Source organism: Bos indicus, chromosome 22 (assembly GCF_029378745.1).
Source record: "Bos indicus isolate NIAB-ARS_2022 breed Sahiwal x Tharparkar chromosome 22, NIAB-ARS_B.indTharparkar_mat_pri_1.0, whole genome shotgun sequence".
Taxonomy (NCBI): Eukaryota; Metazoa; Chordata; class Mammalia; order Artiodactyla; family Bovidae; genus Bos; species Bos indicus.
In genome coordinates, this window is record NC_091781.1 from 33,404,252 (window position 1) to 33,427,838 (window position 23,587).

The 23,587-nt window shown below is 37.7% G+C and overlaps 1 long non-coding RNA gene across 1 annotated transcript in view; it reads left to right on the plus strand.

Moving 5' to 3' along the window:
- The window catches only part of LOC139178600 (uncharacterized), a 55,640-nt gene extending 33,611 nt beyond the window's left edge, over window positions 1-22,029 (plus strand). The window contains exon 3 of the long non-coding RNA XR_011562984.1: window positions 20,798-22,029. This is a non-coding gene — a long non-coding RNA (uncharacterized lncRNA). The remainder of the gene's footprint in view (window positions 1-20,797) is intronic.
- The last annotated feature ends 1,558 nt before the right edge of the window (window positions 22,030-23,587 follow it).

A 23,587-nucleotide genomic window follows, 5' to 3' on the forward strand; every position in this document is an offset into this window, starting at 1 on the left:
GAGCCGAAAGCTATTCGAGGGTTAGATTAGAGGGGTGACACAGGAGGACTTCTGTTTTAGCAGGATGCTGTGCCTGCTGGGTGGGGAACAGGGTCACCAAAGGGTGACTGGTCGAAGCAGAGAAACCAATTGTACGATTATTAGAATAAAAAGTATATAATGTGAAGCAACTGTTTAAAAGTACCTAGGGACCAGTGTCGGAGAAGGCAATGGCACCCCACTCCAGTACTCCTGCCTGGAAAATGCCATGGATGGAGGAGCCTGGTAGGCTGCTGTCCATGGGGTCGCTACAAGTCGGATACGACTTAGCGACTTCACTTTCACTTGTCACTTTCATGCGTTGGAGAAGGAAATGGCGACCCACTCCAGTGTTCTTGCCTGGAGAATCCCAGGGACGGGGGAGCCTGGTGGGCTGCCGTCTATGGGTCGCACAGAGTCGGACACGACTGAAGCGACTAAGCAGCAGCAGCAAGGAGCAGCATGTGTTGTTTGGGTGTTATTTGGATGGGAGGGAAGGAGCATTTGGGTTAATTCATAGAAAACAAATACATAAATAAGAGATCTGAGTTACCATGATTCCTTGAAAGCCTGGCATTCTTGGAGAACAGCACTTACTTAATAAGAACTATATGACCTCTGTATGGCACCAGCTTCCCCTCCACTCATGTCCATGCACAGCCAGTTCAGAGACCAAGCACCTGTTAAGTCTGGAAATTCTTAATACACCCTGCAGGTCATCACTTGAGGGTTTTTTTTTACTGCCTTTGAAAGAAAAAAGTGTCCCTTTACTCCATCCTAATAGCAACTCAGAATTCTTGGAATTTTAAGAGTTTTTGTTTCAGTAGATAATGAGGACTCCAGTGAGCATGTCTGTTAAAGCTCTCAGATCACTCCCAGAGTGACCTTTACAAAGGTCCTAAAATAGGTTAGAATACCTATTATCTTTTTATATAAAGCCGAAATCTTGCCGTGGAAGAAATTTCCAATGTGAAGAATGAAACAAACTACTAGGGTTAATAATGACCAAAAAAAGTAATACTTAGAATCATACATCCAACCTCTTTAAAGCCTCTTTCTATTAACACTTTCTTTTTCCACTTCCTGTGTGCTCTCACATTCTTATGGGTTTATCATCTTGAAGGTAAAGCTCACAATAGCTACTGAGATGGCTTCAAAACATAATGGTTTTATTTCTTGGCTGTTTGTAAGGTTCTCAGTTTTGCAATTTGTATTTCATAAATATCTTAACATTTTTTTTTTAAAGGAGAATTTTGAAACAATCAAAATCCTGGATAAAGACATAGCCTATGTCCTTTGTATTCCAAAGGAAAAAGTGAAGCATCTTCAAAGTGTTGTTTAGACCACTTCAGTGGCAACCCACTCCAGTGTTCTTGCCTGGAGAATCCCAGGGACGGGGGAGCCTGGTGGGCTGCCGTCTACGGGGTCGCACAGAGTCGGACACGACTGAAGCGACTTGGCGGCAGCAGCAGCAGCAGCAGCGCTGATACACTGTATCATTAGCTAATGCAGAAATTAACTTCTCTGTTCCTAGTTTCCGTATCAGTAATTTAAGGGAGTTTGGATCAAACTCCAAAGTCCCTGGCAAGCTCTAGAATTAGCTGATTTAAATTGTACTATTGTATCCTAGATTTATTTTGACTTTAAAAAAGGGAAGTCATGTTATTTTGTGTCCTTTCTAATACTGAAACTGAAATTCAAATCTTCTGGGGGCCAGACTGTAGTATAAGTGAGTGACTCAGATGACAAGCAAGAAAATAGAGTCAAGGATCAAGAACTGGCATCTGTGAGGAGACCATGGACATCGATGTGGGGACCGTGGTGATCTGTGACTGAAGAACATTGATACTATGCTCTAGCCTCTGTGAGCATTAAAGAGATAGAGATGTGAGTTTATAAATGTTTCCAGTATTTCAGAAGCTCAAAATATTCATATTTGTTGATACCACCTTGATCTTTAAATTGACAACCAATTCAAATTAAAACATCATCACTGTGCAGGCCAAACGCTGGCATCTCAATCCTATCTAAAAGCTACTGGTTTCATGATGAAAGCCATACTGGATAAGATTTACCCCTCCAGGGGGTTATTGTTGCAAGCTAAGTTTCCACAGGGGAAGGATCCAGTAGCCTGAGTCCATATTAATTTTCTCTCTTTAAAAAAAAAACAAACTACTAACATTTTCCCCTACAAGGAAAAGGCTAAGTAAAGCATCATAATAACCAGAGATGAAACTGACAGTCAGAAAGATAGACACGGGATACTGTAAAAATGCCTACAGGGCAAGACAAACTGGTTTTGCAGAGGTGGCTTACCGACCGAGATCTGAGCTATAGCTCCTTTGGCCAATTGGTGAACAGCACAAGTTATGGCTGGGCTGACTAGTCAATCAAAATGGCCACAGGATGAAAATTTGCTTTGTTTTTCTTCCCTCAAATGTATTGATATATCTCCCCATAGACTCCATTCATTTCCAGCTTCAAAGTGAGTTTAATCATTGGTAATAAATCACAAGAACTACCCAAAAACCACACCTAGAAAATAGACAAGTGAAGACAGAAAACTATAAATAGGATTGTTTGTTTTAGAGAACTATTAATAAGATAAAGAAGTTGGCATCTTTAGGATTTCTAAGTTTTTATCTACTGATAATTCATTTAATACATGGAGGTCCATAAAAATTTCAAGGAAAGGTACATAGGTTTATGGATTTTCTATATAAATAAAATTAGTTTTCTTTCAGTTTGTCTCCTTGTTGTTACACTATACAAAAAGAAATAATCTGAAAATTTCCACTAATATTGTTGTGAGGTCCAAGTGAAAATATAGGCTATGTTCTCTACTGGAAGTTGGATTCCTCCACAAAAGAGTCTGAGTCAAAGTCTTGGGAATTTATTTGAGAGATGGTCCCAGGAGCAGGAAGCATGAAAGGAGAAAAATCCAATTAAGCTGGAATATTGAATTGGTGATGGTTTTAAGCAACTAGGTTCATTCCTACTGGGGGCCTCTGAGAATGAGGTAGAATATGTCTCAGAATGCTCCCACCAAAAACCAAAGTGTCTGATCCCTTTATAGATTCTTAGTCTCTAATAGTTGAGATTTACTGTGGGTTTTATCTTCCTTGTATATAATAACTGTTCATGGCTTTAGGAAGAGTCTTGAAGCAGAACAGCAGAGAGATACTTGGGGGCACTTGAGGTAGGAATCAACCATCAAATTACAGGTACACTAAGATGTGTATAGATGCTCCCTGGGTCAGGAGAATCCCTTGGAGAAGGGAATGGCTACCCATTCCAGTATTCTTGCCTGGAGAATTCCATGAAGATAGGAGCATGGTGGGCTACAGTCCATGGGGTTGTTGCAGAGTCAGACAGGACTGAGGGACTAACACTTTCACACTTTTAAATTAAGTATACAAAATTGGACCACACCAAAAAAGATAGGCTGTCACCCTTTAGAGCAGCTAGAAATGAAGTGGGATATAAAGAGAAATCCACGAATATGCCAAACAAGAGAGAAAACCTGGTACCCTCGTATCATGACTGCCAGTTCCATTGGGTGCTGCCTGTGTGCCTATGTGAGTTCTATCTGTTTCACGTGTATCAATGTATGTAACCCTGACCACAATTTATGCCATAGGCACTACTTTTATTCCATTTTTCAATGATAAGCAAATTAATGATTAGAGAAATTAAGTCATAGTGTTTTAATATACCACATGAACGAAAAACTAACCATGGTTCAAAAAGATGCCTCTTTCCCCCAAAAGAGGCCCAAATCAAAAGTCATCAGGGAAGATATCTTGAATCTCAGGCATTGATTTGCTGCCTCATATGTGATAACCCTAGAGAATATTCTCAAGCCAGCAGTTGTAAGGATATATTTATTTAATTACGGTTTCTGATCTTAAGCAATGATCAGCACACTAGCAAGTCACAAATAAAAAGTTTTCTCAACATCTAGTCAACTTCTCTGGGAAAATACGACTCAAGTTAGAAATGTCTCAGGGGTATTGAATTATCAAGAAACACACCCACTGTATATCAAAAGATCCTCTCATATGAAACAAGTGCTTATGCAAGTGTACCTGAAAAGAAATTTACGCTAAAAAGGAATTATGTTCTTTTAAAAAAAAAAAGTACTTTTTTTCCTCCTGCTGGGTATTACCATTGTGTGTCTTCAGAACAGAATCAGGTTTTTACAATTCGTTAACTCAGTGCCACCACTGGCGTGCCAAAGACTTGTGTACCCCATGCAGAGACCTTATTTCCCTTTCATGGTAACTAATGACTTCCCCACCCTCTGCTTTCTTGGCTTCCAATACAGGTTTTGAATACTATGGGGAAGAAAATGGAAAAAAAAAAAACAAACAAAGAGACAATGGAAAAGGTGCTTCTGAAAAATGAGTAAAGTTATATCATATCACAATGAGCATTTTTATTCTGATTCACTTAATTTTTTTTAAGCAGATCAGGTGGGCAAATGTGGGCATGATTAAATGAGTCCCAGTAGGTGATATAGTAATTTGAAATACTCTTAATGATGTCAAACTGAACTGTTACAATGTGATTCTTGGCAATTAAGACATTTATCCACCCAGATTGGAATTATTATTATTATTATTTTTTTTTTGCTATTTATGATATATACCTTTTTGTGATTTGAGTTTCAATTTTGGCTCAAATAGAGGGATTTTTTTTAAACTGTATTCAATTCTTTTCTATTAGTTACCTAGTTAATTCAATTTCCTCGGAAATGAAATGATACTGACAAGCAGATATACACACTGCCACATAATTTCTTTCCATGTTGCTTAAAAATATAACAGTGAATAAAATAGAAAGAAAAAAGTAGACACTTTAGCAATGTAGACATAAATGGTGATGACTTGGATGCAATATGAAAGCTGGCTTGTACAACCTGTTTAACATATGGTCAGAGATACCAGTGTCTTTCTTGGTTCCTTAATTTTTCTCAGAAGGTCTTAATTTTCAAAACATATGGTTCTGTTAATAACTGGCCAAAGAATATCGGCATGTGATTTAAAAAAAAAAAATCAGAGCCTTCAACAGAATGTTTCTCTCTTCTTCATGCTATTATAATAAAGGGAAAATGGACATCATTGGATTTTTGTTTGGGCTTCAGACCTCCTTGACATTCCTTGACACTGTGTGCCCAATTAGGGGTGGATATAATTTGGGGACAGGGGCTTCCCTGGCGGCTTGGTGGTAAAGAATCCACCTGTGATGCAGGAGATGCAGGTTCGATCCCTGGGTTGAGAAGATCCTCTGGAGAAGGAAATGGCAGCCCACTCCACTCCAGTATTCTTGCTTGGGAAATCCCATGGACAGAGGAGCCTGGTAGGCTCCAGTCCATGGAATTGCAAGAGTCAGACATGACTTAGCGACTAAACAACAATGACATAATCTGGGGACAGGGTCCATAGATTTCCTTAAAGTCATAGAGGGGCTTGAGACATTTCTGCACAGCATGCACACACACACACACACACCAAACAAACAAAAATACAAAGCAAGATGAGGAGAAAATGAATTACAATGCTGAGATAATTAGACCTTTAATTGCTTTTCTTGACATTAAAGGATGTCAAAGAATCATCTACTCTGTTGCATAGTTCTGATCCATGCCAGAAAAAAACTTTCTGTGTCTGTATTTCAGCAAAATGTTCTTCTCCTGAACCCCTTGGCAGTACTCAGGTTTTGAAGTTAGACAGTCTTAAGGATTCCTTGAATAGTCCTCTGTGCCAAATTCATGGCTCATATGCAGCACCTAAACCAGGCTGTAAGGTCTGTATTTCTGTGATTGAATTTAACTTTAGAATATAATTATACCCAACTCCTACCAATATTTATATAATTATTCTGTGCCTTGTTTACTTGTATTGTTGTTCAGTTGCTCAGTAGCATCTGACTCTTTGCAACCCCGTGGACTGCACGCGGTACGCCACTCCTCCCTGTCCTTCACCATCTCCCGGAGCTTGCTCAAACTCATGTCCATTTATATAACCTGCTTTAAATTCTCGCACAGATAGTAATCATAAGGTAAATACCCTTGTGAGAAAAGTTAAACCTGGGTAATTACATCACACTCCTGTCATTTTGGCCCTGATCATCCTTTATTTTCCCTAGTAGCGCTTACAGTTAACCAGCTGACTTTACATTATATGTTACTTTGTTTTTGAGTTGTGTCTGTCACCCCAGTAAAAAGTAAGTGCCATCAGGCTTTGGCAGGATATTGGCTAACATGTTCAGCATTATACCCCAGTTCCTAGAACAAAGTGTAGCCATAACAGGACCTTGGTGGAGATTTGCTGAATGAACTCGGTTATCTGAGCTCATAGAAAAGGTTATAGAGACCAAATATTCCCCAGAGACCAGCCAGCTGATTCGCTTCTCTGTGTTGTTTTGATTCCTCCTAATGAACTGTCCAAAGTGTTAAAACAGAATCATGTGTTAGTTCTGCAATCTCTTATGTTTAGACAGAAATCCATTCTTTATACATGAATGTTCCCTATTTAAATAACAATATAATTCTTAGCACTTGTTTTAAGTGATTCTAAAAGGAGGAAATCATTGGCTTTACAAGCCTTGCATAATTGAAAATCTGGGTACATTTTAGCAAAGGCTAATGGGTACATATTTATTTTTCTGTGGAGTTGCTTTTGTATAGTGCCTTGAAAGGAACTCTTATTAAACTTTTAATGATATTCAAAACAAACTCTCTTTATGTTTCTAAAGAAAATTAGCATGCTGTTTGCAGCCTTATACCAGCTTCAGTTTCATGGCCTTTAAATCATCATTTATATATTTCTAGTGTTCACCAAAGAACAAAATATGTCCCATAGAATTCGTGGTTTGTTTTAAGGATGCATGAGAGTACAATTGAGAACCATGCAATTCATAACAAATTCAATCTAGACAAGACAGCGTGTCATTCAATTCAGCCCCACCTATTTCTCCTTTCTCACAAGAGACTGAAGAATGGAAGTCATTCGCTCAAATATGAAATTCATGAAACACTTTCATTCTATGACAGCCATACACCAAGGACCAGAAAAATCATTTCATCTCATAATGTTTTAGAGACCCCAGGCAAATGTAAACAGTAGACGCTGTTAGACATAAAGGATTCATTACAACCGCTAAACAGCTAAACTGAAAATCTACTGATTTATTTGGAATTCCATAGGATTCTGGTGGGAGACTTATTAAATTATTTATTAAACTTCAATGGAAAAAAATTACTATTTATTAAATCTGAATATAGCACTTATAGGTGTCCTTGTTTCATACCATGGTTTATATTAAGGGGTAAAATACATGGTAAAATAACATTTAGTGTCTAACATTAATCCACCAGTAGTAATCCATTTTAATATAGGACTATAGTTCTTCAGTAAGCTGACTCCATAGTGATTTGGTGGCTCAGACGGCAAAGAATCCACCTGCAATGTGAGAGACCTGGGTTTGATCCCTGGGTTTGGAAGGTCCTGGAGAAGGGCAAGGCAACCCACTCCAGTGTTCTTGCCTGGAGTATCCCCATGGACAGAAAAGCCTGGCGGGCTACAGTCCATGGGGTCGTAAAGAGTTGGACACGACTGAGCGACTAAGCACAGCACATGGTCTTGTGAGAAGATTTGCCTCAATAGTGAGGCTTGTCTGAGTCCCAGAGACTAAGGTTTGGTTTTCACACAGAGAGAATATTCCTGTCAAACAATGTCTTCTGAAAAAACTATCTACGTAGTTTCATCATAACTGGTTCTGTATCGTTCCTCTTCCAAACTTTTCAAATACCTAGCACAAGCACAGGATGCTGTTCTTAAATGGGTGTGTTCTGTCAAATACTTATGCCCATAAATTACATATAATTATAGGTGTGTGTCTGTATCCACATTCAGATATTATGTACACCTGTCCACACAGCCGGATATCATGAGCATCTGTATACATCCAGATATTGTGTGTGTCTGTATACACACAGACATTGTGAACAACTGAACACATGGCAAAATGGATATAGTGAACTCTAGGAATAGTAGAAGGGCATAGAAAGAATTATGGAATGAGCAATGCCAGTTGTGACACGTAGTAATCATGCAGAAAAAGCATCCAACTTGATGCTTTCAAGTTTGTATAGTTTCAGGTCTATGGGTTAGTCAAAAGTCCCAAGAGGACAGGTGACGGAGTGAACTTGATCTCAGATAAATCTGGTTGATACAGCCTCTAGGATAATAGTGGAATAGAATCAAATAAGCTATCTAAGTGAAACAACAGTAATTTAAATTAGGACCTGTGACTACTAAAACTTGATCACTGAAGAGATGGGAAGAGAGGGGTGTGTAAAGCTGATCACAGGGAAGACAGGGACAGCATAAAGGAATTGTGTCTCTGAAAGGAAGGCTGGTTGCATCAGGGTCCTGATGAGTGGGAAAAAGAGATGAGAAAGATAGAGCACATGTGAAAGTCAGAGAGAGAGATTTGAACATGCTATTCTGTTGGCCTTCAAGACGGAAGAATGGGGCCAAAAGCAAAGACATGCAGGCAGGACCTAGAAGTTGGCAAAGGCAAGCAAAGAGATTCTCTGCTAAAGCCTCCAGAAGCACCCCAGCCCTGCTGACCCATTGATTTTTACCCCAGTGAGATTTCTGGTCTACAAAACAAATAACACATCTTTATTGTTTTAAGCCACCAAGTTTGTGTTAATTTGTTATAACAGTAATAGCAAACCACTACACCCATTCTTGGGCTTTCCTTGTGGCTCAGATGGTAAACAAAGTGAAGTCACTCAGTTGTGTCCAACTCTTTGCAGCCCCATGGACTGCAGCCTACCAGGCTCCTCCATCCATAGAATTTTCCAGGCAAGAGTACTGGAGTGGGTTGCCATTTCCTTTTCCAGGGGAGCTTCCTAACCCAGGCATCAAACACGGGTCTCCCACATAGCGGGCAGACACTTTACTATCTAAGCCACAACCTGCCTGCAATTCAGACCTGTGTTTGATCACTGGGTGGGGAAGATCCCTTGGAGGAGGGAATGGCTACTCGCTCCAGTATTCTCGCATGGAGAAACCCATGTAGAGAGGAGCCTGGCAGGCTACAGTTTATGGGGTCGCAAAGAGTTGGACACGACTGAGTGACTAACACACACACACACACACACACACACATTCTTACCAGAATTAGCCAGTTTCCATGTGAATTTTATCAAACTATCTTTTATTGTACTCACTGGATCCAGTAAACTAGAAACAATATTTTTGATTTAAATAAAATGTATTCATCTTCCTTTCTTCCTGCCATCACCTTAAGTTAGGAATGAATGATTTATTCATTTTTGGAGGATTATTTTTCAAGCTAGAAGGATCCAAAGAATTCTTGTCATCTCCATATCAAATTTGGCTGTTCAAATCAATACGGCCAGTAGACCTTATATTAGTTCAAATACATTACTTAAGATAATTTTTTAACCAGTTTAATAATAAAGGAAGAAGTTGATTTTTTTTCCTTCATTAGCAAGCAATTAAATTAATTCAATTTTCTTTTACCTAATTTTACAGTTATTTAATCCATTAATACTAGGTCTGTTAAATTAAAGATCCTGAAATTTGTTTGATCACTTAATGCTTTTGTTGGGAGATAAAAGTTAAGCTCTGATGTCTCTAAACTGAGAAGAAGCAAAAAGTCATTTTTCACAGTCCATTTGCTCCTTCAATCACTTTATATGTCCCTCAAGGAAGTGTGTCTATATATCTTGTCCATCATAACCCAGCTAATTCCTCATCCTGTATGTTTATTCCCAATGAGATGAATAGATCAAGGGCCTCTCTGAGGTGTTACCCAGGGCCCCATAACCATTAATCTTGAACTACCTCCTTTCTGTGCTGGCATTTGCTGCCAATTAGAGTTTAGATTCGACAAGATGCTTCCAATTCACCTTCATTATAGACTAACCAAAAGTAGAGAGTTTGTATGTTGACACTTTACTTTAAAAACAACAATAAAACTAACAAGGAAAACAAAATACAAGATAAAGTCCACAAGCTTTGACGTCAAACTAGAGTTTATAGATTGGTTCTCAGTCTACCTGCGAGGGGACCTCAGACAGCTAAGACAATGTCTTCCAGCTCTCATTTTCTCACATATGTTAGGGAGAAGTTACAGCATTTATTTTAGTTGCTTGCTTAATTGCTTCCATGAGATACAATCTCCAAAGTTTTTACACACCTCCAGCCTGTGGCAACTACTTAATAAAATGCCACTATTGTCTTGCTTCTCTTAAATAAGAATTTGAGTGCAAGACATGACTTTTAACTTTTTTGGGTGGCATCTTCTTCATCTGTTCATTAATGAAGTTTGACAAGATAATAACCTATCATTCTCCCTTTAGTAGTGAGATTCTAAGAATATAAACATAAAGAACACAGTTGCAAAAATGTATAAAAGATGTCAAAAGACAATAATGTTATTTATATATGTTTCTACAACTGTCTTTTTTCAACAAACACTCCCATATTAGCTATGAAGTTCTACTGTGCCATAGATCATTTGGAAAATATTATGATCTTTGAGGTTTTTTCAATAAACATTTATAATATAATAAAATCTAATGTTTATTGTTTATGACTGGCACTGTGCTGTGCTATATGTGAACAAACTCACTTGATCCTTGAAAAACTCATAAATACACACTCACACACATTGGGAAAGTTGGATGTGTGCATATTTATAAATATAAATATAATTTATATTTATGTATATGTATAAATATACATATAAATTTATGTATATGTATATATAATATATTTATACTTATAAAGTGTATATATATATATATATTTAAGGATATATATATCCTTAAACTAATACCTTAATACATATTATGTTCATTATTATATATGATATATATTATATAGTTCTAATTGATATAAAATTCTAACCGATATATATTTATACATATATAAAAGGGAAGTTATATATTATATATATATATATAGACATATATATATATATAGTTGATGAGGAAACTCAGGCAGAACTTTCTCAGTGTATTTATTCAGTAAAATTTTACTGTATCATTAAATTTTTATCATTATCATTACCATTTATCAAGCTCTAACCTTGCAGGACAAAACTGCTTTGTGATCTAACCCTCTCTCTACTTTATACATCCTTTAAAACAAACTAGACTTTTAATATTCATGTATTGCTGAAGCCTGGCTTGGTACTTTGAAATCCAGTGTGGATTTGATACTTACAGAACATCTCAGATCAGACTATTTACTTGCAAGTGCTATAGAAATAGTGACTATCAGCAATACGTGAACTGTGAACTTCCAGATGTTCAAGCTGGTTTTAGAAAAGGCAGAGGAACCAGAGATCAAATTGCCAGCATCTGCTGGATCATCGAAAAAGCAAGAGAGCTCCAGAAAAAATATCTATTTCTGCTTTATTGACTATGTCAAAGCCTTTAATTGTGTGGATCACAATAAACTGTGGAAAGTTCTGAAAGAGATGGGAATACCAGACCACCTGACCTGCCTCTTGAGAAACCTATATGCAGGTCAGGAAGCAACAGTTAGAACTGGACATGGAACAACAGACTGGTTCCAAATAGGGAAAGGAGCATGCAAAGGCTGTATATTGTCACCCTGCTTATTTAACTTCTATGCAGAGTACATCATGAGAAACGCTGGGCTGGAAGAAGCACAAGCTGGAATCAAGATTGCTGAGAGAAATATCAGTAACCTCAGATATGCAGATGATGCCACCTTTATGGCAGAAAGTGAAGAGGAACTAAAGAGCCTTTTGATGAAAGAGGAGAGTGAAAAAGTTGGCTTAAAACTCAACATTCAGAAAACGAAGATCATGGCATCTGGTCCCATCACTTCATGGGAAATAGATGGGGAAACAGTGGAAACAGTGTCAGACTTTATTTTGGGGAGGCTCCAAAATCACTGCAGATGGTGACTGCAGCCATGAAATTAAAAGACGCTTACTCCTTGGAAGAAAAGGTAAGACCAACCTAGATAGCATATTCAAAAGCAGAGACATTACTTTGCCAACAAAGGTCTGTCTAGTCAAGGCTATGGTTTTTCCAGTGGTCATGTATGGATGTGAGAGTTGGACTGTGAAGAAAGCTGAGTGCCGAAGAATTGATGCTTTTGAACTGTGGTGCTGGAGAAGACTCTTGAGAGTCCCTTGGACTGCAAGGAGATCCAACCAGTCCATTCTGAAGGAGATCAGCCCTGAGATTTCTTTGGAAGGAATGATGCTAAAGCTGAAACTCCAGTACTTTGGCCACCTGATGTGAAGAGTTGACTCATTGGAAATGACTTTGATGCTGGGAGGGATTGGGGGCAGGAGGAGAAGGGGACGACAGATGATGAGATGGCTGGATGGCATCACTGACTCGATGGACCTGAGTCTGAGTGAACTCCGGGAGTTGGTGATGGACAGGGAGGCCTGGCATGCTGCATTTCATGGGGTCGCAAAGAGTTGGACACGACTGAGTGACTGAACTGAACTGACTGAGTGACTATCAAGTTGGACAATACAGATTTAAGTCTGTACAGACTGTGGCTAATGTCTAAGGCATTACAATAGGTTAATCTAAAATCATGTATTCAATTTTGAGATTCAAAAATTATTTTAAGAAGGTATTAACTCTAGTTTATATAAAAATCACTGCTAGTTACAGGTGATAGGTGTCAGCTTTGCAGGTACTGGACCTGCAAGAGGGAGGAAAATGAACACTAGGGAGAAAAAGAGGGTCTGGAATTGAGTCTTGGCTTGATTAAGTCATTTAAAATGCACAGAGCTCATTGTTTTTTTTACTTCTCTGCATCATTCTGAGGATACAATGAACTAACTTAAATTGTAGAGAATATGATGTGAAGAATGGTAACAATGGTTGTTTTTAAGATAATAGTGATGATTAATGTTTGGTGAGGAGGAAGATGATATCAGCATTGTTGTTTTTAACCTAAAATCTATATTAGATAATCTTTCCACAGGAAAATTGTTCTAAAAATAGATCTCTACCTAAATCATTAACATATAAAATTCTTGATAGTAGAAATGTGAACCAGTTACATAATTATTAAATTTGTTTAACTGTTGTTCTTATTTTATTTAATCACCAAAATTAGATCTTTAGTTCCAAAAATATGTCAAGAGATAAAGAAGGTCATCATGGGACATGAGGGTACAAGAGCATAATGGGAATGATGATGTTTATTTCCATGAGCTATATTAACTGGAAGTATATGAGGCCAGGGAAAAGTCATTTTAACTGTATTATCATAATAAAACTCTACATCAACATTCTGTGTCAACGAAACAAGTCAGCTAAAAGGATTTTATATTTTACCAGGACACACAAAATTTTAATAAGAAATTGTTCAATTAAGCACTATGATTAGCTGGATTTTTAACAGTTCATGTATTCTTGACTGGTTTATCACAAACATCAAATGCTCTTCTAAGTAAGAGTACAGGATTGCACACTAAAAAGTAGTTAAAGAATTTTAGGAAAAGCTTGCAGTTAAAGATATAAATTGTAATTACCCTTTACTTTTGGTGAGAGAAATGTCAGGGACAGCATATGAGAGAAAAATTTGGATTAACTCACATATTTGTAGAAGTTTCTTCAAAAGTTTTGCGTATGTTAATCAAAGTGAAGGAGGGAATATCCTGATTTGAAATAATATTAATGACAACAGTAAATCTTAAGGTTCTATATCAAAGAGTAATAAACAGGTTAAGAATTAGATATCTAAGGACAAGATACATGCTTCATACTTTGGTTTGGTTTAGTTAGAGAAATTGTGTTCTCAAATGGAATATTTTGCAGAAACCCAATATGTAAAACAAACTAAAGTGATGTCTTATTAAAATAAATTATTTGTATGTTCAAATTTGTATTTTCTTCTTAGTGTCCATCAATAAAAAAGCGATTGTGATCCATTAAAATATTTATAATTAGTTTAAGATTATTATCAAGCTTTGGTTCTCATTATCTGTGTTTATGCCTTTATATGTAACTATAAATATGAGGAGAAGCAATGTGAAATTTCTGCTATCGATTAACTGTAACCAACAAATATGAAAACATCATGTAGTTCGAGGTAACAGTAGTCATTGTGTTTGTGTTTCTTAAGTATTTCCACCTGTGATATTTCCATTCTCTTTAATTTAGACCACCCAGAACTGGAAATATGGTGAACTTTGTTTTAAAGTTTAATCACTAATGATATCAAGAATTTGCTCACACACAGTACCATAAAAGTAAGAGCTGTTGTTGTTCAGTCACCAAGTTGTGTCCGACTCTCTGCGAGCACGTGGACTACAGCATGCCAGGCTTCCCTGTCCCTCACTCCCAGAGTTTGTCCAAGTTCGTGTCCACTGAGTAAAAGTTACACAACTACAGTTTAGTATGTTTTAGAAGTATCTTTTATATATGCTAAAGGATGTATTATTATTGTTGTTCTTGTTTAGTCACTCAGTCATGTCCAACTCTTTTGAGATCTCATGGACTGGAGCCCACTAAGTTCCTCTGTCCATGAGATTTTCTAGGCAAGAATATTGGAGTGGGTTGCCATTTTCTTCTCTAGGGGATGTTCTCAAAGGATGTATATCAAGCAGAAGAAAAATTATGTCACATGGAAAGGCTAAGTTGCAAGAAGAAATGTGATAAAATATACTGGTACATATGTGAGTAAATTTAAAAATAACTAACATTATACAATACAATAATATTGTCTCATTTGGGAATAATTAAAACTGAAACTGGATAATGGTAATATTTAAGTTGGGAGGAGATAATTAGAATAAACAACTGTAAGGTCTTATATTATTCTGTAGTATGATAAAAATATTAACTTCAGATGTCTTTAAGATAGGCAGCTTCAGTTCAGTTCAGTCGCTCAGTCATGTCCAACTCTTTGCGACCCCATGAATTGCAGCACACCAGGCCTCCCTGTCCATCACCAACTCCCAGAGTTCACTCAGACTCATGTCCATTGAGTCGGTGATGCCATCCAGCCATCTCATCCTCTGTTGTCCCCTTCTCCTCCTGCCCTCAATCCCTCCCAGCATCAGAGTCTTTTCCACTGAGTCAGCTCTTTGCATCAGGTGGCCAAAGTACTGGAGTTTCAGCTTTAGCATCAGTCCTTCCAATGAACACCCAGGACTGATCTCCTTTAGGATGGACTGGTTGGATCTCCTTGCAGTCCAAGGGACTCTCAAGAGTCAATCCAACACCACAGTTCAAAAGCATCAATTCTTCGGCACTCAGCTTTCTTCACAGTCCAACTCTCACATCCATACATGACCACTGGAAAAACCATAGCCTTGACTAGACGGACCGTTGTTGGCAAAGTAATGTCTCTGCTTTTGAATATGCTATCTAGGTTGGTTATAACTTATCTTCCAAGGAGTAAGCATCTTTTAATTTCATGGCTGCAATCACCGTCTATAGTGAATTTGGCTTGGGTAATACTAAATGACATACAATATCGACCTTTTAAACAAAAAAAGTCATAAAGGAGAACTAAGGGAAAATCCATTATCAATATAAAGAGAAGAAATAAAAAAGAAAAAAAGACTGCAGTAAATCAACATGATGACAACATACAGAATTGTCATACAGGTTGTAAAAAATCCAGCAGCTGTCTGCTGTTTCCAGGATATAGATCTAAATTTTAAGACTTAGGGGAATTGAAAGATGATTCTTTGCAATCCTGTGGATGATAGCCAGACCCTCCTCTGTCCAAGGGGTTTTCCAGATAAGAATACTGGAGTGGGTTGCCATTTCCTTCTCCAGGGGATCTTCCTGACCCAGAGATTGAACCCACATCTCCTGCATCAGCAGGTAGATTCTTTACCACTGAGCCACCAGGGAAGCTCCATTTATCAGGTAAATATTAACTAAAAGAAAATGAGTATAGAAATAATAATATTAGACAAAATAGACTTTAAGACAAAAATAACTCATATAAATAGCAATATTTTGGTACTAAGCACAATAGCAATTTAATTCACTAAGAAGATACAAAATTCTAAACTAGTATAAACCTAAAAACACAACTTCCAAATACATAGAATAGAAAATGTTGAGTACAAGATGAAAAAATAGGCAATTACACCATCAGAATGGAAGAACAGTGTGCATTTTGTACAAGCAGAAGACTTACTAGAGATATAAAATTTTAATCAACACAATTAGCTAGCTTGATCAGAAATTCATAATATCTACATGATCTTCTTGAATTCCTTGACCTCCTTTCCAGAGGGAAGGGAAAAGTCCACAGGTCCCTATGATCTTGAATGTGTTTAATCTCCTGTGTACACAGACTGCAGAAGTGTGGGAACGATGGAGACACAGTTTTCAATAAGCATCACATGGATACACCGGTTCTCTTTTGAACAAAGGGATTATACAGTACCCTAACTCCATGATAACAAGTAAAGTTCAGTTCTACATTCCATCAGTCTTAAAAAACTGCTGACACTTTCCAGACCAGGACAGTGCCGGTGCACACCACACACATGCTTGTCACCTCACTGTGTGCTGCTCTACCCTGAGGAGAACTAAGCCAGAACTAACCAGCCTTTCATTGAGCCTGTTCTTACCTGCCTGGTGTTAAATGAGCAGACAAGTGCACGTCTTTGCAGAGTTAAACAATCCCTAATCATAACATGTTCTCAAGATTTTCAAGCACCACCTACATATAGAAAAAGGGTGTATGTTTCAGAGAATGGGGATGATATTTCAAAGTCTGCACAAAAAAAGGGTTTGTGAACCTGGAATTTCAAAGTGTTTAAAACTGATTCACAGTTACTATGAAAGTGTATATTGGGTTTTATTAATATTTTAGGTAGTTAAAGATAAAATCAGAATTAAAAGTACTAAGAACCACTGTGTAGAGGACCCTCAGCAGAGCACAGTTAAGAAAACCACGAGCCTATAATATAGATGATTGCTACACAGATCTTTAAACACAAAGGAAAAGCAAAATATGGGTATTGGGTATTTCCTACTAAGGAGTTCATTTCAGCCATCATATGTTTATTCATCATGCTAGTTATTGCGGGGTCATATCCCTGCCAGCAAGTATATAATCCAAGTGTGTTTGTGCTAAGTCACTTCAGTCGTGTCCGACTCTGTGTGACCCAATGGACTGTAGCTCATCAGGCTCCTCTGTCCATGGGATTCTCCAGGCAAGAATACTGGAGTGGGTTGTCATTTCCTCCTCCAGGGGATATTCCCCACCCAGGGTTCGAACCTGCATCTCTTATATCTCCTGCATTGGCGGCAGGTTTTTTACCACTAGTACCACCTGGGAAGCCCAATATAATCCAAGGACGTGCACAAATAACCATCACACAGACACACATACAAACGCACACCGTGTATGACTCAATGTGGTTAAGTACTACGCACAGTAAAAGTTTCTGCCGAAACTTCTTGACTGATTGATTTAGTAATTCAACTAAAACTTAAAGCTTTTACCAAGTGTTGGGCACCACGGTAGACACAGGAGATGAAACACTGACCAAGACAGGCAAGATTCCTGCTCACATGGAGCCTGCATCCTAATTCAGGAGACAGACCAAATTAAGAAAAGAATGAATGAATGAGATAGTTTCAAAGAATGTCAACTTCCTTGAAGGAAATAAACATCCTAGATGCAATTTTACAACTTCAGCCCTACTGACATATTGGGTCAAATAATTTTTTACTATGGGAGTGATGTAAACATTGTAAACATTGTAGGATGTTTAGTAGCATCTCTGGCTTCTATTCACTAGATACCAATAGCACCTTCTCAGTTAAAACAACCAACAAAATCTCCAGACATTGCCACATATCCCCTGGGGTGGGCGTGGGGTGGCAAATCCCTCCCCAGCTGAAAACCACTGTACAAGAGTGATGGGAATAAGGATGAGTTTTTTGCTTTTGTTTTTCTTGGATGGTCAGGAAAGACCTCTTTGAGACCAAAAAAAAAAAAAATCCAACCAGGAAATATTTTGGAAGAAAGCTTTCTAGGCAGAGTTGAACAGTTAAGTGCTAATAAGGTGATAACGAACTTGAAGTCCTAAAGGAACAGACAGAGGCTTATTTGACTGAAGAGAAGCAGGATATGGCAACAGAGAGGCAGACAAGAACAGATAGAGCTTTACAGGAGGCCATGGTAGAAAGTTTAGATTTTTTTTTAATGTAATAAATTTAGATAAAAAAAGAGAATTTCAGATTAACTGTGAAGGAAGAAAGATTTCTAGTCAGACATTTAAAGGTGGAAAGATCTGGATTTTTACAGGCTAAAGTGAAAGACAGAAGTATTTGAGGTACTGATAAAAGATCAGAGAGGATAGAACCTGCCTGGAGTAGAGTAAAAGATGCACAGAAATGGAATTGCAGAATTGTCAGTAAAGTAGAATCTAACTCAGGAGGAAGGGACTTTTGAGGGGAATCTTCTATTTCAACCACCAGTGGATGCAACTCAGAAGAACGCTCTCAAGGAGAGGGTATTCTAGGCAACATACTGACAGCTGCTGTGAGCTGTGGGACCCAATGCAAGAGCATGAATTCTGGCTCAATCCTGAACACGCCTCTTTAGGGAGGGAGGGCCCAAAGCCAAGTACAAGCCAAGCTAATGCCTAAGAGGAGCCAGAAACCAACAATCCAGGGACAGGCAACTAACAGTACAAAGCTGCCAATGGCTTGATTCTAATATTGGATTGGCCAAAAAGTTCATTCTGTTTTTCCCCATGCTATTATGGAAAACTAACTTTTTGGCCAACCCAATACATTCTTCTTAGAGGTTTTTAGGGGCAACACTCTCAGACCAGTAAAGACAAAAATAATGGACATTAGCTCTTTATTCCAACTCCCTCATAGTTGTAGCATAGCTACCATTTTAAAAAATATTGGCATGTGTGAGACATTTGTCTAAGTGCTTTTCTCATTTAATCTTCTGAACAGTTCTATGAGGTAGATTCTCTTATTTCCAGCATTAAAAACATAAGGCACTAGAGCCTTGAGATACCCTGTTACTTGCCCATGGAATCTGAAACTTAAGTAGTTCTGACTCAAGTCCAATTTCTGAGCCAACACATAATACTCAAATAAACCAATCCATACCATATACTGCTCAGATGAAGGGACTGACAAAGGTGAAATCTCTTGCCAAAGGCCATACCCAGCTAATATCTGGTTGAGGAGCAATTTGTAATGAATTGCTAACACGTGAAGACCTACTCAGTCTGGGAGTTGGTGATGGACAGGGAAGCCTGGAGTGCTGCAGTCCATGAGGTCACTAAGAGTTGGACACGACTAAGCAACTGAACTGAACTGAACTGAAGACCCACTAATGCTAGTTATTTTTCTAGGCAATGTATACACATTATGTTGAATCATCTTCACAAAATCTACAATAAAGGTCTTATTAGCTGCCTCAAATTATAGATGAGAAATCGGAGGGCAAGAGATCTTAAATAACTTGTCCAAAGTCACATGGGTTTCCCTGGTAGCTCAGAGGTAAAGAGTTCGACTGCAGTGCAGGAGACACGGGTCCACAGGTTCAATCCCTGGGTTGTGAAGATCCCCTGGAGAAGAAAATAACAACCACTCCAGTATTCTTACATGGGAAATCCCATGGACAGAGGACTCTGGTGGGCTATAGTCCACGGAGTTGCAAGAGTCAGACACGACTTAGCGACTAAAACCACCACCACCACCACCACCAAAGTCACACAAACAGCAAGTGGTAGAATTGAGATTGCAATTTAGACAGTCAAATGCCCAGGTCTTCATCACTACACTAAATATCATAGAACCCAGTTCTTTTCAGAAAACAAGAAACTTTTAGAAACTCTTATATAGTCTTATTTCTTAAAAATAAGACATATGATTTTAAATATTGCAACCTTATTTAAAAGAATTCACAAAGATGTCTGATAATGTTCTAAGCAGGGGCAATCCTTGGAAAGCCTCAATTACTGTGTTTCTGTTTGTACAAAAGTCCTAAAGAAAATATGATAAATTCATTATTTAATTCATGTCACATGATACCTTAACATCTAAATAAGCATAGGAAAAGAAGGCTTTGGGCATTGATTCTACAGTCCCATTTAATGCACAGGCCAGTTAATGAGCTCAGGTATGTCCACATTACTTCAGGTAAAGATCTGTTCCTGTCTCATCTGCACTCGCATCTCCAGATCTTCTAACCAAACACAGTTTGAGAAATCAACAAAGACCTAGCGTTGCAGAAGCTAGTTTTACAATCCATGTATTTGCCTGACATCAGAATGACAGACTGTTGCTACCTGTGTGTTAGCACACTTCCTATGGCATCATTGTGACATAAGAGACTGACCCAGTCTGTTGGTGACCCATTCTGTAGAAAAGTGTATATTCTCAAGCAAGAAAATTGGAGGTATTAAAAGGTATCTGTGAAACATTAGAAGAGAGGCAGTACGTGGCATCAGAAGTGGCAGATTTCAGTCCAGGGTTACCCTTTACAAGTTTTGTGGCCTTGGGCAAGTCACTACAATGGTTCTGAGATTTGGGCTCTTCATTCTGCAGGAGGCAACATGATCTTGACCCTGGCTACAAGGCAGGTTGCAGTGTAGATCAATAAAACAGTGTGTTGGGTAGTTTATGGGCTGTATAATGATGCTCTAACAGTAAAGGACCATGTTCATAATAGAGATAATTTTAACTGAACTAAACAGAGCACGTCTCATTTGTCCTCAGGTCCTTTTGATGATGCCAGAGTGCTGCAGCCAAGCTGACTCAAACCTATGTATTCTGGGGCTACAGGAAAGACGAAGTCAACAGGAATAAGATATGCATGCTGCTGGCAGCTTCCTGAGATATAAACGGAAAATTCTTAGTCTTTCAAGGCATTAAATCCAACCTGACTAGGCACAACTAATACGAATGAGACAACCTTTGCAGACTCTGTAGCAACTAGCTATGAAATCTTTAATATTAATAATACCAATAATAGCAGTTCATGTATCAGTTAATTACTTTTGCAAACAAAATGCTCTAAGACTTATAGGCTTAAGAACAATTGTTTATTCTTAGTTTCTCTAACTGCATGTTGGTTGAAGTCAGGCAGCCCTGACTTAGAATGAGGCCCACTGGGGCTTGGCTTCTCATCCTGGGTTGGGCTCCTGTGTGTTCATTCTGGAGCCCAGGCAAGGGGGACAGCAGCTACGTAGGGCAAAGGCTTTTCAGAGCAATGTCACAGGTGCCAGGGAACCTGTGTGAGAGCTCATTTCAGAACTCTGACCAAATCTGTTTAAGTCATATTCACTAGGCACTTACTATGTGTTCAAGTAACTGAATGCTTTACCCTTTTTCTTTCAAATATTTTTCACATCAACACTATAAAGCCAGGCCTATTTTTCTCCTCATTTAAAAGAGAATGAAATGGAAGTAAAGAGAAATTAAGAAACTTTCCCAATATCTTGCTGCTAGTCAATGGCAGGGTCAGGATTCCTGTGTCGGCAGTGGACTCCAGGGATTTGCCAGTATATTCTATTGTCTGCTTAAATCCTTAATCTATCAATACTGCAATTAAAATGAGACTAGTTTCAAAGTGTTGGGTATACCTGTGTTCCCATGCCATGACCCTTAAACATGAATTTTGTTTTGTTTATGTTGTTGATAACATGCATCTACCCTGTGATGTCTAATAAAATCAATACAGAAATCTACCACCCAAAATCTAGAATATTGCCAACATCTTTGTGTGCTCTTTATGCCTCCTCCCTGAAGGTAACCACTCTCTTGAATTTTATATTTATTAATCTCTTGCTTTTTTAAAGAGATTGATCATATATGTCTGTGTCAAATAATTTTGCTTAATTGAAACATCAACTGTGCTGTCATATGTAACTACAGTTAATCTATTTTTTATTATTGTATAATAGTACATTTAGTGAATATATCACAATCTTTCAATTATCCTATCTGTGAATACTGGGTTTCTTCTAATGTGTACACTATTAAAAATAATGCTTCTATGAACAATTTCAATATTAATGTATGGGTTTTTGCTATTCCACCATCCTTACCAATACCTGGTATTGTCAGACTCATAATTTAGGGAAAGTAAAATAATATTTTATTGTGATATTAATTTGTGTTTCCCTGCTTACTAAGCACTTTTGGCACATTTTTCTTAGGTAATCTACCACATATGTTTTCCTACCTGAAAACTGCTTATCCATGACTCTGGCCAATTTTCCTACTGGGTTATTTGTCTTGCTTATTGATTCATATCAACTGTTTATATAGTTATTACATTCATATAAAAGTACCCATTAAATATATTACTGATAGCTTCTGTGTCTTTTCATTCTCTTTATAGGAAACAGTTAAAAGATTTATCAACCTTCTCCTGCACAGTTGTACTGACTTGAATAGTGTCCCGCTCAAAATTCATGTCCACTCAGCACCTGTGAGTGAGACTTTATCTGGAAATTTGTAGACTTTATCTACAAATAAAATCACATTAAGTTGAAGTCACACTTGATTAGGGTGAGCCCTAAATCCAATCACTGATGTCTTATAAAAGGGAAATGAGGACACAGAGAGAGAACAGCCACAGGGGAGATCGCGTGACAACAGAGGCAGACCGCGTGACAACAGAGGCAGACATTGAAATAGGGTCACTGGACCAAGGCTTCCAGTAAGGACCAGAAGCTGGAAGAGTCAGGGAGTAATTCTTTCCTAAAGCATTCAGAATGCAGAGGCACCTGTAGTCTCCAAAACCATGAGGGGATATATTTCTATATTGTAAACCACCAGCTTTGTAGTAATTTATTACAGCAAGCACAAGAAACTAATACAATTGTCAACCATTTTTGTATTATAACTTCTTTAATTCTAAAGCTATAAAAAAACCTCTATATTTTTATCTAAAATTGTAAATACTTGCCTTCACATTTAAGCTTTAAATTCATCATGTATTAATTTTATTTGTGGGCATGAGATAGGAATCTCATTTTATTGTTTTGTTTGTTTATTTGAATAATGAATTGTTCCAGTACCATTTATTGAAAGGTTCATTTTTCTCCATAACTTTGCAAAAGTTTCATTATATACGAGAATGCCACATAAGTGTGGGTTTCCTTTTGGGCTTTTGGGTATGTTCCACTGGTCAAATTGCCTATCATGCTATTCTTTATTGATTATTATAAATTTATCATAGTTCTTCTTATCTAATAGAGCTAATACTATCACATTCTTTCTCTTTTTTTTTTTTTCAGAAGTTTCTTGGTTGTTCTCAGGCATTTGATCTTCCATTTAAATTGAAAATCAGCTTGTAAAGCTCTTTTATAAAACTCTGCTGAGACTTTTATATAATCTATACATCAACTTGAAAGAATAACATTTATAATATTAAGCCTTCCTATCATAAAAGTGATTACATATTATTATTTATTTATATTTTACAATAAAGTAATGCAAGTAATGCATGCATGCATGCTAAGTTGCTTCAGTCATGTCCATTGCTTTGCAATCCTGTGG